The sequence below is a fragment of the Manis pentadactyla genome, chromosome 10 (genome assembly GCF_030020395.1).
Source record: "Manis pentadactyla isolate mManPen7 chromosome 10, mManPen7.hap1, whole genome shotgun sequence".
NCBI classification, from domain to species: domain Eukaryota; kingdom Metazoa; phylum Chordata; class Mammalia; order Pholidota; family Manidae; genus Manis; species Manis pentadactyla.
In genome coordinates this window covers 43908994-43920285 of record NC_080028.1, presented here as the reverse complement: position 1 = coordinate 43920285, position 11292 = coordinate 43908994, and the positions used below count along the sequence as shown (strand labels likewise).

Below are 11292 nucleotides of genomic sequence, written 5' to 3'. Positions count from 1 at the left end.
AAGAAATGTCTTATGTGTTTATTGAAGCATTATTTATTAGTAGCCAAGATATGGAGGCAACCTAAGAGTTCATTAATAGATGAATGGATACAGAAGATGTGGTTCATTTATTCAATGAAATACAATTCAGCCATAAAAAGCAAAAAATATTATTTGAAACAATATAGATGTGCCTAAAGGGTAATATAGTAAATGAAATGAGTAAAACACAGAAAGATAAATATCATAGGATTTCACTTACATGAAAAATCTTTAAAAATAAAACAAACAAATGAATATAGAAATTGACTCATAAATACAGAAAACACACTGTTGCTTCTCATAGGGGAAGAAACGAACATGAGGATTAAATAGGCAAAGGGGATAAAGAGATACAAACTTCCAATCATAAAATTAAAAGTCATGTGGATGAAAAGTACACCACAGAAAATAAACTGAATAATATTGTCATATTTGTATGTTGACAGTTGGTAAATACATTGACCGTGATAAGCATTTCAAAATGAATAAAATTGTTAAATTATTATGTTGTATATCTGATGCAAATATAACTGTGTATCAACTATACTACCATTTAAAAAATGGAATGCTTTGTTGCAAAGAGTAGAGTGACATGTATACATGGAACTAATGACTAATGTACATGTGACAAGACTAAAAAGAGTTGATTGAAACAAGCAGATGAGTTACACACAGAAGTTTCAGAAAAGTAGAGAACTATCCATCTGCAAAAGGCTGGTCCCTCACACTTCTTTTTAGACTTTCTGCCTAACTCTTTTTTTCCCTCAAAAATGTAATACTGGAAAACATCCATGGTTCAATTTCCATCCACATAGTGATGACTTTGCTTTTATTTTCAGTTTCTAGTAAGAGAACCTAAAATTTCTTTGAAAAAAGCACAAGTCTTTTGAGGGTGTCATGGAAAGACTGCTTCACTTGTTTATTTCTCAGGGTATAAATGAAGGGGTTCAACAAAGGGGCAACAGACACAATGAACACAGAAACCTCCTTATTATTAATGGCCAGCTCATCTTTAGCTGAAGGTTTGCTATATACAAAAATGCAGCTGTCATATGCGATGGAAGCCACAATCATATGAGAAGAACAAGTGGAAAAGGCTTTTTTCATTTGCTGGGCTGAGGGTAATCTTAGAACCATCCTAACGATATAAATATAGGACAGAAATACACACACTAGGATCATTAGGAAGGTTAAAACACCACCAAATATAACCAGCTGCTCTATGAACCATGTATCTGAGCATGAATTCTTCCTATTGGAAAAGCATCACAGAAAAAATGGTCAATAACAGAGTCACAGAATTCCAGATTAAGGCTCAAACCAAGGGGTCGAAGGATGATCAGTAAGCCAGATGCCCAACAACTGAGGATGAGGTTCCTGCAGACTCTGCTGTTCATGATGCTCACGTAATGCATGGATTTGCAGATGGGCACAGAGTGGTCATAGAGCATCACAGCCAACAGAAAATATTCTGTAGCTCCAAAGAGGACAATAAAAAATATTTGGCTGAAGCAGGCTTTGATGCTGATGGCTTTGTTCCCACTTGATATGATGTACAGGTAAGTGGGGATACAGGCCATTGTGAGTGCAATTTCTAAGAAAGAGAAATTTTGAAGAAAAAAATACATAGCTGTTTTTAAATGAGAATCCCCCAAGATAAGCAAAATTATGGTAAGATTCTCAATTAAACTTAATGTGTATGAGATAAACAGAAATAGAAAAACCAGAATGTCTAGCTGTGGGTCACTTGTCAGTCCCAGTATGTTGAACATTGTTATTGCTGAATGGTTTCTCATCACTGACTTCTCCTATTGCCAATCTTCACATAAAAGTCACAGAAATGGGATCTGAAGAAAAACATCAAACAGGATTGCATGGGACAGTATCTATCAACACCAAGCAAACCCAGTCACATGCATTTCCTTTGGTAAGATGGTAATGGGTTTTGATGAGGCAATTCTCTCAGCTGCACTGAAATCTGCCCCATTGAATCTAAGGTTATTAGAAGTTTTCTCTTGAAAATTACTGCTGCTGAGATTATTTTAAACATTCCAGTTTCTCCCAATTCACAGCATTATTCCCAAGTAATTTTTTAAGTCCATACTTTGGTTGAGATTTCCCCTGTAGGATCAGGAATTGTTGGCTTTTGAGGCATGGGGCATAGTCTTATTATTCCAAAAACTCTTAGACACCAAAGTTAAATCCTAAAATTCCTTTACTTCAACTTGTGGTACCTGATAAAATGGAAATGTATGGGAGATGGTGATTATATCCTACCTAGACTCTCCAGATCCCTCCTCAAGTTTGCTATGTATTATTTAAAGGTTAAGTCATATTTTTCCCAAAAATTAGTCCTTCAACAGCTTTTCTTCTGATTTTTGCTAAGTTCCTCTATTATTCCTTTATTTTCTATCTCTACTTCAACAGAGAGGGCTTTAATGTCTGATTATTTTAATATAACATGAGAAACTATGTGTAAAAATCATAAATACATGAAAGATATCAAGACTCTTTACTCACCTTCCTTTAAGACAAGATGTATGCTCATGCTTCAGTGACACACAGTGGTTAGGTATATGGACCCTGGAAGGAATAGTCTGTCTAGGATCAAGTCACATCTCTGTCATCTACTAGTTAAGAGACCTTGAGCAAGTCATTTAATCTCTCTGTGCTCCCGGTTTCCTAATCTGTAAAGTGGAGATAACTTTACAGTGGAATTAACAGAGTAATAGTAATAGAGTTACTATGAGGTTTAAATGAGTAGTATCGACTCCCATCAAGGACAGTTCTACATGGTACATTTCCAGGACACAGATATCATGAAAGTAAAAGGGACATTAAACTGTATTTATGAGGCAAAGTGTTTGCAAACAGGAGATGCTTGTCCTTAAAGAGGGGAGATACACGAAAATGGAATGTTCACCAAAAGTTAATTGAGATATGTGTGATATAAATATGTAGATAGATATAACAGATAAATAAGACATAAAGACAGGAGAGAAGAGGAATACAGAGAGAGAGATGAAAAATTTTTTTCTGCAAATCATTCACTATGTGGGATTGCACCAAATTAATAATGCATAAAATGTGTCCTACCATCATTTTCAATCTGGTGGGCTTGAAAACATCACATGATTTTCCTCTTTACATTTTTCATTCTTTCACCGAGAAACTATAGCTAAAATGACCTAAAACCTACTAGTAGGATCATCTAAGTGCCTTCCTAGCCACTTGCTCCTAGAGACTTATACTCACCACATATGTACACAAAGTTTCTGGATTTATGAGAAATGTCATTTTAATGCCTAGAAATGTATCCTAGTTAAAATAGGATAATTTCTTCATATTTGGGGTAGTTAAAAGGCAAATAATAAAGTCACAGTACAAGTAGGAGCTGAGAAGACCTTCTGGCTCTGCAAAAGTGAGTGGTCTGATTTTTTCCAAACAGGTTTTCATACTGACGACTCAACTTATTAACTCCTTCTGTAAGAGTTGCATAGAAAATAGCTGAATAAAAAAGCCCTTGGAGGACCTGATTCAAAGCCTCTGATGAGTATAAAATATGATGTACTTTGCCATAAAAATTCTATGTAAAGCACCAATAAGGATAATGTCCTTAGAGAATAAGAAACATTAATAGCAACCAGCTCATTCCAAGTGTAAAAAATAAGTTTCCAATGATAATTCAGAAGCAGATTCTTATATATTCGTTCACACATTGTTTTTGCAATGCAATGAATATGAAGACAGCCTTCTGATCTAAAATTATACTAATCATAAATATTTAATATGGAAAAATTCAAATGTACATGTGGAAACTAAAAAAAGTTATAGAAACAGTAATATCCAGAATCAACATTATTATTTTGATGTTTTCCTTCCAAATATTGCCCATAGTAATATGTAAGTGCTGCACTTATTACAAGTTTAATACAAAGCATACCACACAGGAGCAGCCCAATGGGAGCCATTCATAGGGCAAGGAATGGGGGATTGGCAGGCATGGAATTTCCATGCACTCTCTTGGAGTACCACCCTCACAGGACAATTTTTTCAATTTATTAAAGTATCATTGATATACAATCTTATGAAGGCTTCGCATGAGAAACATTGTGGTTTCAACATTCAATCATATTATCAAGTCCTCGCTGCCCTCATTGCAGTCACTGTCCATCAGCATAGTAAGATGCTATAGATTTATTACTTGTCTTCTCCATGCTGCACTGCCTTCCCTGTGACCTACATATATTGTGATTGCAAATTATAGTGCCCCTTGATCCCCTTCTCCCTCCCTCCCCACAGAACATCTCGAACCCTTTCCTTTGGTAACCACTAGTTCCTTCTTGGAGTCTGTGAGTTTGCTGCTATTTTGTTCCTTCAGCTTTGCTTTGTTGTTATTTCACAAATGAGTGAAGTCATTTGGTACCTGTCTTTCTCCACTTGGCTTATTTCACTGAGCATAATACCCTCTAGCTCCATCCATGTTGTGGCAAATGGTAAGATTTGTTTTCATTTTATGGCTGAATAGTATTCTGTAGTGTGTATGTACCACATCTTATTTAGCCAGTCTATTAATGGACACTTAGGTTGCTTCAATACCTTGGCTACTGTAAATAGTGCTGCAATAAACACAGGGGTGCATATATCTTTTTGAATCTGGGATCTTGTTTTCTTTGGGTAAATTCCTAGGAGTGGAATTCTGGTTCGAAAGGAATTTTTATTTTTAATTTATTGAGGAAACTCCATATTGTTTTCCACAATGGTTGAACTAATTTACATTTTTACCAACAGTGTAGGAGGTTTCCCCTTTCTCCACATCCTTGCCATTGTTCACTGTTTCTTGTCTTTTGCAAGTTGGCCATCTTAACTGGTGTGAAATGATATTTCACTGTAGCTTTATTTTGCATTTCCCTGATGATAAACAAGGTGAAGCTTATCTTTTCATGTGTCAGTTAGCCATCCAAATTTCTTGTTTGGAGAAGCATTTATTCAGATTCTCTGTCTATTTTTTTAAATTGGATTATTTGTTTTTTGGGTGTTGAGGTGAGGGAACTTTTTATATATTTTGGATGTTAATCCCTTATTGGACAGGTCATTTATGAATATATTCTACCACACTGTAGGATGCCTTTTCTGCTGATGGTGTTCTGTGGTGTACAAAAGCTTTTTAGTCTGATGTAGTCCCACTTGTTCATTTTTTATTTTGTTTCCCTTGCCTAAGAAGATATGTTCAGGAAAAAATTGCTATGAGGGAATTTTGCCTATGTTTTCTCTATGAGTTTTATGAGGTTTCATGACTTACATCCAGCTTCAGGTCCTTGGACCATTTGAGTTTACTTTTGTGGACAGAGTTAGGCAAAAATCCAGTTTCATATTCTTACATGTGTCATGTTTGACCAACATCAACTGTTGATAAGGCTGTCATTTCCCAATTGTAAATCCATAGCTCCTTTATCATATATTAATTCACCATACACATTTGGGTTTATATTTGGGATCTGTATTCTGTTCCATAGATCTATGTGTCTGTTCCTGTGCCAGTAACAAATTTTTTTGATTATTGTTGCTTTGTAGTAGAGCTTGAAGTTAGGGAGAACAATTACCATTTTATTCTTCCTTCACAGGATTGCTTTGGCTATTCTGTATCTTTGTGGTGCCATATGAATTTCAGAACTACTTTTCTGGTTGGTTGAAGAATGATTTCAGTATTTTGATAGGGATTGCTTCAATCTGTAGATTGCTTTAGGCAGAAAGGCTATTTTGACAATATTAATTCTTCTTATCCATGAGCACGGGATATGTTTCCATTTATTGGTGCCTTATTTAATTTCTCTCATTAGTGTCTTGCAGTTTTCAGAGTATAGGTCTTTCATCTCCTTGGTTAGGTTTATTCCTAAAAGAATATTTTATTCTTTTTGATGCAATTATAAATGGAGTTGTTTTCCTGTTTTCTCTTTCTGCTAATTCTTTCTTAGTATATAGGAATGCAACAGATCTCTTTGTATTAATTTTGTATCCTGCAACTTTGCTGAATTCAGTTATTAGTTCTAACAGATTATTTTGTGGAGTCTAGGGTTTTCTATGTATAATACCATGTTTTCTGCAAACAGCAAAAGTTTAACTTCTTCTTTACCAGTTTGGATCCCTTGTATTTCTTGGTGTCATATAATTGCCATGGCTAGGACCTCCAGTAATATGTTGAATAAAAGTGGGGACAATGTGCATCATTGTCTTTTTCCCTGTGTTAAAAGAAAAGCTTTCAGCTTCTTGCTATTAAGTATGATGTTGGCTGTGGGTTTGTCATATATGGCCTTCATTATGTTGAGGTACTTGCCCTCTATGCCCATTTTGTTGAGAGTTTATATCATGAATGGATGTTGAATTTTGTGAAATGCTTTTTCAGCATCTATTGTGATGGTCATGTAGTTTTTGTCCTTCTTTTTGTTGATGTGGTGGATGATGTTGATGGATTTTCAAATATTATACCATCCTTGTTTCCGTGGAATAAATCCCACTTGGTCACGATGGATAATGTTTTTGAATTTGGTTTGCTAATATTTTGTTGAGGATATTTGCATCTATGTTCATCAGGGATATTGGTTTATAATTTTCTTTTTTGTGGTATCTTTGTCTGGTTTTGGTATTAGAGTGACTCTGGCTTCATAGAAAGAGTTTAGAGATATTCCCTCCTCTTCTACTATTTGGAAAACTTTAAGGAGGACGGGTCTTGGTCTTCTCTTAATGCTTGGTAAAATTCAGTGGTAAAGCCATCTGGACAGGGGTTTTGTTTTTAGGTAGTTTTTTGATTACCAATTCAATTTAGTTGTTGGTAATTGGTATGTTCAGATTTTCTGTTTCTTCTGGGTCAGTCTTGGATGGTTGGATTTTTGTAGAAAGTTGTCAATTTTTTCTAGGTTATCCAATTTGTTAGCATATAATTTTTCATAGTCTGTAATAATTCTTGTATTTCTGTCATGTACATAGTGATTTTCCCTTTCTCATTTGTGATTCTGTTTATGTGTATAGACTCTCTTTTTTTCTTAGTAAGTCTAGCTAGGGGGTTATCTACTTTGCTTATTTTCTCAAAGAACCAGGTCCTCGTTTCATTGATTCTATTATTTTATTCTTCTCAATTTTATTTATTTCTTCTCTGATATTTATTATGCCCCACCTTCTCTGACTTGGATTCTCATTTGTTCTTCTTTATCTAGTTTCATTAACTGTCAGTTTAGACTGTTTATTTGGGATCGTTCTTCTTTCTTGAGGTAGGCCTGTATTGCTATATACTTTCCTCTTAGAACTGCCTTCGCTGCATTCCACAGGTTTGGGGCTGTTGAGTTGTTTTCATTTGTCTCCATATACTGCTTGATCTCTGTTTTTATTTGCTCACTGATCCTTTGATTATTTAGGAGCATGTTGTTAAGCCTCCATGTATTTGTGGGCTTTGTTGTTTTCTTTGCATAATTTATTTTTAATTTCATACCTTTGTGGTCTTAGAAGTTGACTTGCACAATTTCAATCTTTGTGAATTTACCAAGGCTCTTTTTGTGGCCTAAGATGTGAACTATTCTGTAAAACCTTGTGTGTACTCTTGAGAAGAATGTGTATCCTGCTGCTTTTGTGTGGAGTGTTTTACAGACATCTGTTAGATCTATCTGTTCTAATGCATTATTCTGTACCTCTGTCTCCTTACTTATTTTCTGTATGTTTCATCTGTTTTTTGCTGTGACTGGTGTGCGGAAGTCTCCTAAGATGTGTATGTTGCATTATATTTTTCCCTTTAATTCAGTTAGTATTTGTTTTACCTATTTAGGTACTTCTGTATTGGGTGCATAGATACTTACAATGGTTATATGCTCTTGTTGGACTGACCTCTTAATCATTATGTAATGTTCTTCTCTGTCTTTTTTTACTTTATTTTGAAATTGATTTTGTGTGATATAAGTACTGCTACTCCTGCTTTTTTCCTCCCTCTTATTTGCATGAAATATCTTTTTTTACCCCTTCACTTTTAGTCTGTGTATGTCCTTGGCTTGAAATGAGTCTCTTGTAGGCAAAATACAGCTCTCCAGAGAAAACAAATCTTCATTAAAGTTAGTAGGCCAACTAATTACTAGGCAAATAGAAAATTAAATCAGCTACTCACAAAGTTTGTCAAGGAATACACAGAGTACAGAATATGACACCTGATATATAAAGAGTGGAGGAAAAAGAAAAAGAATGGAGAAAAAAATAGTACCTTCAGATTATATTTGAAATAGAGCAATAAATAATTTAAGATAGAATGTTAAATAGTAAGGAAGCTATCCTTGAACCTTTGGTGAGCACAAATCTAAAGCCTACAATGGCAATAAGTACACATCTATACATAATCACCCTAAATGTAAATGGACTGAATGCACCAATCTAAAGACATGGAGTGACAGAATGGATAAAAAAACAAGATCCATCTATATTTTGCCTGCCTTTTCCCCTCTGCCACCCCTCTCACTGCTGGGAAGTCTTTCGAATGGCCCGCTGTGCTTTCTTCCTCAAGGGGGAGGTTGGTAGAGTTTGCCTGTTCTCCACAGGCAGCTGGCTTCTCAGACTCCCGGAGTGTTCTGCTCATCTCTGTTGTCCGGCCCGGCCCATCACCAGGGCATCATGCAATATGGATTATGTTCCTTGAGCACATTTCCAAGGTCAAGTGTTCAGGGTCCTGGGCTCCTACTCCCTCCCCACTCGGTTCCTCTTCCTCCAGCCTGTGGGCCAGGGTGGGGGAAGGGCTTGAATCATGCTGGATTGGGGCTTTATCACTTTACCTTTTTCTTTAGGGTCTTCTCTTCTTCCCTGGATGTAGGTGGTCAGTTCCACAGTCTTCAGGGTGTTTTCAGGCCTAGTTTTATTTGCTGTGTTTTTGTTTTCTATGTGATTTGGGGAGGAGGTTTTTGGCTATCTGTATTTCTCTGAAAAATACCTATTCTGGTCCTCTGCTCACTGACATATTTTTTAATTTGGATGGCTAATATTTTGTTGAGAATTTTTACATCAATATTCAGGATTTTGGTCTGTAATTTTTTTTATTTTTGTATTGTTTTTGTCTGGTTTTGGTATTAGAGTGATGCTGGCCTCATATAATAAGTTTGGAAGTATTATCTCTTCTTCTACTTCTTGGAATACTTTAAAAAGAATGTGTATTGGCCCTTGTTTAAATGTTTGGTAGAATTTAGCTGTGATGTCTTCTTGTCCTGGCTATTTCTTTGTTTGGAGTTTTTTGACTACCAATTCAATTCAATTACTGGTAAATTGTTCAAATTTTCTGTTTCTTCCTGGGTCAGTCATGAAAAATTGTATGTATTTAGGAATTTGTTCATTTATTCTAGGTTGTCCAGTTTCTTGGCATATAGTCTTTCTTATAGACCTCTAATAATTCTTTGTATTTCTGTGGTTATCAATGTTAACTTCTCCTTTTTGTTCTGATTTTATTTGTGTCCTCTCTTTTTTTCTTGAGTAAGTCTAAGCATTTGTCTGTTTTGTTTATTTCTAAATATACTCAACTTGTAGGTAAAAATAGAAATGTATAAAACAAAATCTAAAGTTGTAGATACTGTGTGAGTCCCAGCAGGATGAACACTGTTACTGCTCTCTAAGTTCTCATTTCTGATTTACTGTTTTTTGTATAATCTGCAAGTAGGAATCAATAACATAATATATGAAAAGAGTGTTATAAAATCAAGTAGTGATGGATGTAGCTACAAGGGAAAAACTACAAAGTATTTATTTTATTTTCTTTCCAGATTTATTGAGATATAAATGACACATAACAATTTGTAAGTTTAAGATGTACAACTTAATAGTTTGATATACATATATATTGTGAAATGGTTATTACAGTAAGAAAATTAACATTTCCATCACTTATATAGGAACTTGAATTACTTTTGCAGGGGTATTGTGCTGAGAATATTTAAAATATATTCCTTTAGCAACTTTTAAGCATACAATACAATATTTTAAACTATAGTCACAGTGCTATACATTGTATCTCCATTACTTATTGATCTTAGACACTAGAAATTTGTACCCTTTGATCAACATTTCCACATTTACCCCTACCTCTCATGCCTAACAATCAAAATCTACTCTCAGTTTGTATAAGTTCAGCTTTTAACCACGCACATATTAGTGAGATCACACAATACTTTTCTTTCGATTATTTATTACTTAGCACAATGCATTCAAGTTTCATCCATGCTAAAAATGACAGAATTTCCTTCTCTTGATGACTGAATAATATCCCTATTATAGATCAAAGATTTCACATGAATCACATTTCCTTTAACCTTTACACCACTGACAGACAATGAAGTGGTTTCCATGTATTGGTTACAGTGTACTATGCTGCAGTGAAAATGAAAGTACAGATAACTCTCTGAGATAGTGCTTTCATTTTCTTCTGATATATATCCAAAAGTAGGATTGCTGGGTCATATGGCAATCCATTTCTAATTTTTTAAGTAGTCCCTGAATTTTTTGAAATTATCTGAGGCAATTTACACCCCCCTCAGTAGTGTACAATAGTTTTCATTCTGCTACATCTTCACCAGCATTTATCATGTCTCTTTGATGACAGCCATCATGAGTTATGATTTGTCTTGTGGTTTTAATATGCATTTTCTTGATGATTGTGATATTAAGGACTTTTACATACATTTGTTGGCCATTTGTATGTCCTTGGAGAAATATCTTTCCAAATCATTTGCCCAGTTTTTGTGGGTTTTTTTTTGTTGTTGCTGTTTATTTTGGTAAGAAGTTCATTATATTTTTTGTATATTAACATCTTATTGTATATGGTTTGCATATATTTGTCCCATTTCATAGGTTGCCCATTTTGTTTCGTTGATTATTCCATTGTTGTTTAGAAGCTCTTAGTTTGTTGTAGTCCCATTTGTTTGTTTTTTGTTTTTGTTATCAGTGCTTTTGGTGTAATGTCAAAAAATGCTGAGTCAGCTTTGCGCAGTGGCAGTATCGTAGCCAATGAGGTTTATCCAATGCGCGATTATTGCTAATTGAAAAAATGCTGAGTCAGTGTCAAGAATTTTTAGCTATGTTTTTTCTATAAATTTTATAGTTTCAGTTCTTATATTTTAGTCTTTTTTTCCAGTTAATTTTTGTGTGTATTGTAAGATAGAGTTCTGGATGGAGAAAGATATTACACTCAAATGATAATGAAAAATAGTTGGAATGGCAGTAATTCTGTCAGACAAGATAGACTTTGAAAGAAAGACCATA

General features: G+C 34.7%; 1 pseudogene; it reads left to right on the top strand.

Annotated features, from left to right (window-relative positions):
* The first annotated feature begins 11008 nt into the window (after positions 1-11008).
* LOC118935195 (U4 spliceosomal RNA) lies at positions 11009-11141 on the top strand (annotated as a pseudogene).
* Positions 11142-11292: the final 151 nt, after the last annotated feature.